We start from the raw sequence: 8,636 nt of genomic DNA, 5'->3' as shown, positions 1-8,636 counted from the left end.
AAAATCGTTATTTTGTATATAAAGAAAACATTAAACTTTAATATATATTATTAGAAAAAAGAAATAGACTTGATTTAAGAAATAAATATAATAATATTATGTGTTATTTTTCTCTAAAATAAATATAATTTAAATAAATGAGCTTTACAAGGCCAGTGCTCAAGTCGGCCAGTTCCGTTCGACACCTCTACAACATTCAAAAAGGCTGTAAGAATTAAATCATACTTGACTCAAACTTTGATGAAACTTGACTAGTAAAATGATACTAATCAATAGGTACAAAAACACATACCTTTGTTGATCAGTAATTGCAGTTTAAACCATGTTGAAACCTGTCATCAAGGAATGAACTTCTATGTTCCTAAACTAAGAAATTGAGCTTGTACAAGATCGAACAATTGCAAGCAACATTAGAAGATAGAATGTCCCAACAAACTTGGTACAAACGAAACAAAAGGAATGTAATTACAATAATATTATACAATATTAATTAATCATAATAAGAGGCCTACAAGCCTAGATCTTTGCTCTATCAGCTCTTATTTTCGTACATGGAATACACACCATTAAACCTTAAAACATGGAAGAACAGACCTTTTTTTCCTCCTTTTTATTGATCATGTCCTTCTCAATTGGTTTATGCTAACTTTGGTTCCGCTTCTTCTTCTCCTAAATTATAGGATGCAGCAACAGCTGGAGCCTTCGTCAGGTCTGGTGTTGCCAACTCTGCGGATCCCAACAGTCTTGGAGCGTTCACCTCCAATAATTGTATTGTCAGAAATGTCGAGACCTTTTTGACCTGGTCCATTGAAAGATTGCGTTACCCATTCTCACTGCCCTGGCCTCCTCTAATTTCATTGTTACGAACCTGGTTCCTACTGCTGCCGCCTCCTCCCTGATCCATATTCATTTTAGGGAGCTTTAGAGTTTGAGTGCTAGATGAACTATCGGTCTTTGCCTGCCTTCTCCCTTATGCAACTGGATAAAAGTTCAAGTGCTCGCTAGCAAAGTTTGATTGTAAAGTAAAAGTGAGCATATGGTGACGAAGAAAAGCAAGTAGCAGTGGGTGGAGTCTGACACACGGCGTATTTAATATTATGAAAAATTTGACTAAAAGCCGGTGGTTAAGAGCAATGAGAAAAAAATGAAATCCCACCTTTTGACCAAAATGGAAGTGCCATCCTAGTGGTGCTTGCTTAGGTCACCAAACTTAGGTCATTTGGTCTATTGATGATGAAGGGATTATTTGGGATGATGAAGGGATTATTTGGGATGATGGTGTGAATTTGGGACCTCCTTAATAAAATTATTTTTGTAATAAGAAGTCTTGCCTAGTTAGGACAAAGTATTTCAATTATGATTAATTAAACCTTTCTTTCTATAGTGGTAATTCACTTTTCAGGACGGAAAGTGTTAAATTTGAATTCTCTTGTTCTTTATTCCTCAAAATTAATTCACTCATCTCTACAAGAGATTTGTAGTTCAATTTTTTAACAAATATTTATCCTTGCATCTTAAGTCTTACACTCGATTCTTTCTTCCTTTAATGTCACTTGTATAACAAATATCTCTTGATGATGAAGTTTAATATTAGCCTTCAAATATTTAGAGCAAACCACTAAACTAGTGTACCATCTGCAGCAATCAAATTGTTGAATGCAGTAACTATATCCAATATATGGAGCATGAGGTGGAATAGGCTGGGATAGATGGAAGTGTCCACCAGAATTAGGTGGTGGAAGAAGGAGGGGCATATATAGTGACGCGATCGCTGAAGAAATTGGTCGGGAACGACATTTGTGTTTTTATAGTGGGAAATAATCAGCATGGATCTCTCATTTGTCTGGTTTTTTTTTTTGGGTATCTTTTAATCTCATTTTCATAACGAGAGGCTCTTGACGAAAGTTCCATTCCATATGTGAAATGAATGAAACTAAAAATTGAACTCATAATAAGGAATTATCAGTGTCGGTTCTTCGAAGGAGTCAACTTGTTTTTCTTCGCCGTGGCCTTTTTTTATAGAGGTGGGTGTTGCCAAACCCGAAAATTCCAACCTTCTCTGAAGTCATTGCCGCCTCTGCCACCAAATGCCATAATTTCATTTCCATGAATGTGCCAGGTATCGTTGCTTTCATTATTAGTATTTTTAGTTCTTGGTGGGGTTTGTTTAATTTCAACATTATTTGCCATCTCGTTTTGCAGCAGTTGAGTTTCATTTTAATTTCCTCATTCAGGTGTGGTGGTGTTGCCAAAGTCGAGTACCCTTTCCCTAAAGTGCTCAATAGCTCCCGTAAAAGTAAAAACAGTAAAAGGGATTCTCAATAGCTCCCGTAAAAGTAAAAACAGTAAAAGGGAGTAGAAAAATCAACTCCCCTAAAAGTTTATTATCACAAATAATTCATGAGGTTCGAAAAAATGTCAAATAAAATAAAAAATTTCAATTTTTTTGTTGTACATCAGTAACTTCAGTTTGTTAACATAAATCAATATACACTAATATAGCTATGATGCAAAATGTATAAATATTTGGTGAATATGTTTTTAAAAAAACTAATCCCGCCCTGTTCGTATTTGGCATGGGACTGCTGTGTATCCGAACAAATGTACTCCAACTCATTTATTATTTACTGTTAGATGGAGTTAAATTGAGAGATATGTTTGTGCCCTAATTTTACTTATATTGTTCAGGTTTTTTGAGCCTCTTTGGTTCATGTATTCTAGCTGTTCGATGATAATGTTGTAATTATCTTGGCTTTATTAATTATAACAAACATTGTAGTGTAGTGAAAATCAACTTTTTTCTCATTCATCCTTGCTCCAATTCCTTCAAAACTTAATTCATCCTTGCTTCGATTCCTTCATACTCCAATTATGGTTTATTCCCATTCCAAGTACAAAACCAAGTCATGTACCCTCATAACATTTTACCATATTCAAAAGGGTGTGACTATTTTTTTTTTTTTTTTTTTTGAGGAGAATTCATTCATAAAACTACAGATGTACAAAGAGCGACATGATACAGTGGCCTCGTTAAAACCTTCCTAGGACAACCTCATGGGACATATCCCAGGGGAGGAAAGAGTACCATGCACGTCATGGACTAATAGGAGAGTCCAATTCAGGTCACTTTGGATCATTAAAATAAAAGAACAAGTCAAAAACAAAACCTAACACAAAGACCTTTGACGAGAACCGCAACTAGAGACCAACACAGTAGACCCACATGAGAGGATCGTAGAAACCCAAATAGTAAACCCACAGGAGAGGACTGCAGAACATCCCAATTGTCAAAAAAAACCTTCTATAGCAAAATCATAGTCCTTTGACACTCATACAAACTGTAAGTCATACCATAGCAAAAACTAGGAGAGAACACGGAGGACAAACACAGAAACAATAGTAAAAAGACCCATGAGAAGTACTCCACTTCAACTCAGAACCTGACAAAGAAAACCTTATATGACCAAGCATAGTTCTTCGGTCGGCGCAGAGTAAAGAAGAGCACCACATCCCAATAACTACACCAGTCTCGCTGCTGCCGCCGCGGTTAAAACAGAGACAAAACATCAGCCACTAGGTATCACAACTCTCCCAAGGAGAGACACAATCCAGCGTCACTACTGTCGCCGCTGCCGAGACAAAGACAACACCAGTCACCTGGAACACTGCAAAAACAATCAAACAAAACAAACGTACAAACAGACCTATACTATCTGGGAAGGGGAAGGGGAGGAGAAGAGGGGATAAGAGGAAAGGAAAATATGGTAGAAAAAGAAGGGGAGATGAGGAGAGGAAGGAGAGGAGGGGCAGTGGCTACCTCCCCCCGTAGCTTCCTCGCGGTTGGCTATCAGCAAGAAGAAAAGGGATCAGAGTGCGGCTAGGGTTTATTTCTAATGCAACGGTTAAGGGTGCGACTATTTGAATTAAACTTTCTTTTAAAAAAATATAAATAAAAAAATCAACGTAATCCACTTTTTTTTTTTTTTTTCCAACAAAAAAAAGTAGCCACAATTTTTAATTTTTAAGAAATGTGAAATTGTGAATTAGGCTTAGTAGTTTTACGAAATGAAGTAAATTGGTGTTGAAATGAGGGCGAGAAGTTTGAAAGGGAAGTTGATCGGTGCATAATTACATATCATTTTGTACCATTCCAGCTTTTGATTTCATTATGTTTTTGAGTTAAACTTGTACTTTTAATCTCTTTTGTGTTTGTTTTAGTGTATTAAGTTTTGGGACTCATTTAATGCATTTTGGAGTCAAGTTAGCTTAAAACTGTGTCTGCTGATTAGTTAAATTCACGGATTGGACTATACTTTCTCAGGAAGAACCAGATAATAAGCCATACATCATTGAAAAGATGTGGAAGTCTAGTTTTTGGAGCATTTACAGTTCATGATTCCGAGTCTTCTAGAGGAAGTTATGCACGTTTTGATAGCTTAAAGTGTAATTCAGCAGCATCTGCGTTACTGTGTCAAAAATTACATTTGAAGACCTTTCCAATTTTTCCTTGAGCTGGACTATATATGATTGGAAAGATAAGACAAAGAGCTTCAAAACTCATATTTTTCTAGAATTTTATCAATGAAGAAACAAACCCAAAATGAGCCTACAAGAATACTGCAATGCATTATCATGTATGATCTATGCATTAGCTAATTGTTTTTTGTGGGGAAGTAAGATAAAGTTGGTGAAGTCGGTGTTGTAGGTAGAAGTAATACTCAATTCAAATTTTTATTTCCTTAGGCCTATAAATAGTGATGTTCCCCAAGCTTACAAACACACCCAAAGGTGGGGAGCTCTCAAACACCTCTCTATATAGCTCATCTCATTTCTCTTCTTCAAAATCACTTAGTTCTCAAACACACCTCTCCCTTCTCTTCTTCAAAATCTCTTAGTTCTCAAACACACCTCTCTCTTCTCTTCATCAAATTCTCTAAGCTCTTAAACACCTCTCCCTTCTCTTCTTCAAAATCTCTTTGTTCTCAAACACACCCCAATTTTATTTTTTTTGGGGAGGGGGGGTGGGGGGTAGCTGGGGAAAGAGCTCTCAAACGCCTCTTAGAGCTCCTCTCCTTTCTTTTCCTCAAATTCTCTGAGTTCTCAAACACACCCCAAAGGAGGGAGCTCTCAAACACCTCTCTAGAGCTCCTCTCCCTTCTCTCCCTCAAATTCTCTTAGTTTTCCTTTTTAGTTATAAATTGTTATAATAAAACCTTTTTGCTAAATTTTCCTTTAAGTTTTTCTGAGTTGTACTTTATTTTGCATTGTAATGTAATTTCTTATTTTAAGTTTTCAAGTTTGATTAGTTTCCAAGTTTCAATTACGGTTCTTGTTCTTATTCATTATGCTTATAAGTTAATATTCTTGTTTGAATGATTGATCAATATTAAAATTTGTATGTTAGCTATCTTGGTTGGAATTAGGAGTAGACACCGTATGCTTTAATTCGAATTGAACTATATATAGGAAAAGTATGTATGGACATTCGACAATAGGGATTATGACAGGACCTGACCTAATTTCCGCTTTGGAATCCAGTCGAATCCTGTGCGTGTCCGACATCTGGCGAGTGTCGGGTACAAAAGACCTTTTTACCCTTCTCGTCTTGAATTCTTTTCAAGTTCCCTTAGACTTTCTGCCGAAATTTCGACAGAGTCTCCCCTGTATTTTGACCAATCCCAAAATTTTTCACCTGTTAAACAATCAATAAATTCACACCAACTGCCAGAATATCTCAAATAACCAATCTTAACTCTAGTTTCTCAGTTTTAACTAGATATCAGAGCATTTTTCTAAATTTTTCAGGGTTTCAAGGGTTTTCTACAAAACTCTACCTTACGTGGTGATGCGAAAACTTTGAATGGCCCGGTGGTGGATCCCGTGCACTTCTACGGCCTGGGGGCGAAAAACAGATTGAAAAAATGTGAGTGGACAAAAATAAGGTTCTTAGAAACAACTTTAAAGCATACTAAACTCAAGGCATTCTATATATAAATCATATTCAAGCTCGAAAAGTTTCCGCACAAAAGCATTGAAATCAAAGCTTGTATAAAACACTGAAATCAAACTTGTATAAAAGCTCTGTGCTCAAACCTTGCATAACTGAACAAATATATATAAAGGTATCAATACCTGAAAAATCAGAGAAGCTGATATAGAATAATTGAAAGTCATAATTAAATAAGATAAAACCCAAAATCCTTTGAAAATACCACCTATTTGTACCCCTGTCATATCCGTCAATTCCCCTGGCAGGACTCGGGCGCCACGCAGTCCACCCGAGCCGCAAACTGGCGAAATCAGGGGACTATGATCAGCCTGTCCCGCCGGCAGATTTCTCGATGACACCAAGTCAACTCGAGTCGCTCTGGCAGGATGCAGGGGACCGTAGTCAGCCTGATCCACAATCCTGGCAGGTCTCGGGGACATAAAGTCAGCCGAGCCGCAATCCTGGCAGGTCTCGGGACACCAAGTCTGCCGAGCCGCAAATCCTGACACTCACGGTCCGAGCGTCAACGAAACTCGTGAGGCAAAGTCAAGTGCACTGACATAAACTGAAATCGGACTGGATGTCCGTAGACATCGGTCCGACTGTGGGTAATCACCAAGAAAATGGGTACGAGGTGGTTTTAAAATAAATTCCTTTAGAAAAATCTGATTAATAACTGAAATATCAAATTGTGCTGCTATTTCATCTATCATAAGCCTCAAACTCTGTTTTCTATAACTCTTTAGCATGTGTAAGTAAGCAGCACAAAACTATGAACTTTTTCTGTACTAATCATGCTCGGAAACATAATAAAACTTATTCATATAAACTCATTTATAAAACCTATTTATATAGAATCACGATAAAATCATTAAGTAAACTCAGTTATATAAATCATTTATATAACTCATTTAGATAAAATCATTTATGAAAGAAAGTCCACTCACAGATGGTCCGAGCTAATTTGACCCTTCGAAGGTCCCGGCTGCGGGTCGACCGGACCTCTGGTGCCTGATTATCCATAAATAATAAATCAATAAACTGCTGAAATAAAGAATTAAATTAAACACCCTGCCCCCGGCTCCTAGAAATACGTGCATTCAAATCCAAGTTACTCCTGAGCCCACATTAGCTTTTTAGACTCTTAGATCAGTTTTGGAAGACCCGACGCTTAGTTAAGCGATAAGCTGTCAGATCGGCCGACCCGGGACCCCGCGGGTCCACGGCCTCCGATGGCCAATCTGGGCTTCTCTAAAGGTTCCTCATAGAGAAGGAACCATGTCCCGCGAATTTGGTCCGAAACGGACGGTCGGATTAGCCAAAATCGCATTATCGCTTAAAATCCAAACCCTAGCCCCAGGGTTCGCGATTTCGGAGTATCCGGGACTCCGATTCGCAATCCGTCGAATCCTACACGATCCTGAAATTGTGTAGACCGACATATCCGAAATTTAGCGCGATCCGACGATTTGACGATACTGCACCCGCGGATCGCGCGATATGAAAAATCCGTTCGGGGCTCAAACGGACTCCGAATCAAGATCCGCGAAATCCTACGCGCTCGTGACGACACGAGGGTCACAAAACTGCACAGAATTACTTCACCACCCTCACCCACGCGCCCCAGCACGCTCGGGCAGATTTGGGTGTCTTAAGTGATTTCGGGTGGCCGAAAAATCTCGGAACCAAGGCTCCAAACTCTTACCCTAGGTAGAACACCCCATTTGGAGTCACTTTTGTTCTTGGACATACCCCAAAAAGTGACCAGAAACAGTAGTTTTTGGCAGCCGAAATTTCGGCCAGAATTCAAGTCGAAAATTGATCGCTTTAAAGCTAAAATAGATCGAAACCCATACATCCCTCAGCTAGAACGTGAAAAATAGCTGAGAAACCATACCTTACTCGATCGATTTGGTGGAGAATTGAAGGAGAAAATCGAGCTGGAAGTTCGGGTGGATTCGGACGAACATCCGTCGGAAAACATGGTTTTCCGATCAGCTCCGGGCGGCCCAAGGGTGGAGGTCGGTCGAAAAAGGTAGGGGACTCGATGGTGGTTCCAAAGCCACCGGTCCCGTGGCCAGGGGTGCTCGGAGGCGGCGGCAACGAGCTCTGGAAGGCGGCGGCCGTTTTCTGCGCGAGAAGAGAGAGCTGCTGGGTTTTATAGATCCAACTTCGAAATATTTACGGTTATGCCACTGAGACTCTTTTGACCATAACTCTTTCGTTACAACTCCGATTCCAGTCCACTCCGTGTCCGCGGACTCCTTTCGCCGTGCTCTACGCAACGGCTTAAGCGCAATTCCCAAATTCTTTCTCGATTAAAAAGTCAAATTTTCCCCTATTAAATAATGCGAGGGCAAAATTGTCTTTTCGCTAGAAAATATTATCCTTACTTTTTAGATATTTTATTTCTTTTTAAATATTTTGTTTTGGGTTATTACAGATTAGATACATGCTTGGTTGTTTAAAACATTCTGTTATGTTTCCTATTTAGATCGGTGCACTAGATACTAAGTTATACAGTCCCGATCTCTTGGACCACAGGAGTCCAAGAGATTGTGGTCACCCACCGTTGGATATTAATCCAATGGTTCAAAATAATATATATAAATGCAATATGACATAAATGATTATTACCCGATTCAAG

At 38.8% G+C, this 8,636-nt stretch overlaps 1 long non-coding RNA gene across 1 annotated transcript; it reads right to left on the bottom strand.

Annotated features, from left to right (window-relative positions):
* Nucleotides 1–398: 398 nt before the first annotated feature.
* Nucleotides 399–998, bottom strand: LOC117626302. The gene is made up of 2 exons (XR_004585535.1): nucleotides 869–998; nucleotides 399–799 (listed from the first exon to the last, which is right to left on the bottom strand). It is a non-coding gene; the product is annotated as an uncharacterized LOC117626302 (long non-coding RNA).
* Nucleotides 999–8,636: the final 7,638 nt, after the last annotated feature.

The sequence above is a fragment of the Prunus dulcis genome, chromosome 4 (assembly GCF_902201215.1).
Source record: "Prunus dulcis chromosome 4, ALMONDv2, whole genome shotgun sequence".
NCBI classification, from domain to species: domain Eukaryota; kingdom Viridiplantae; phylum Streptophyta; class Magnoliopsida; order Rosales; family Rosaceae; genus Prunus; species Prunus dulcis.
This window is presented reverse-complemented; position numbering and strand designations above follow the sequence as displayed.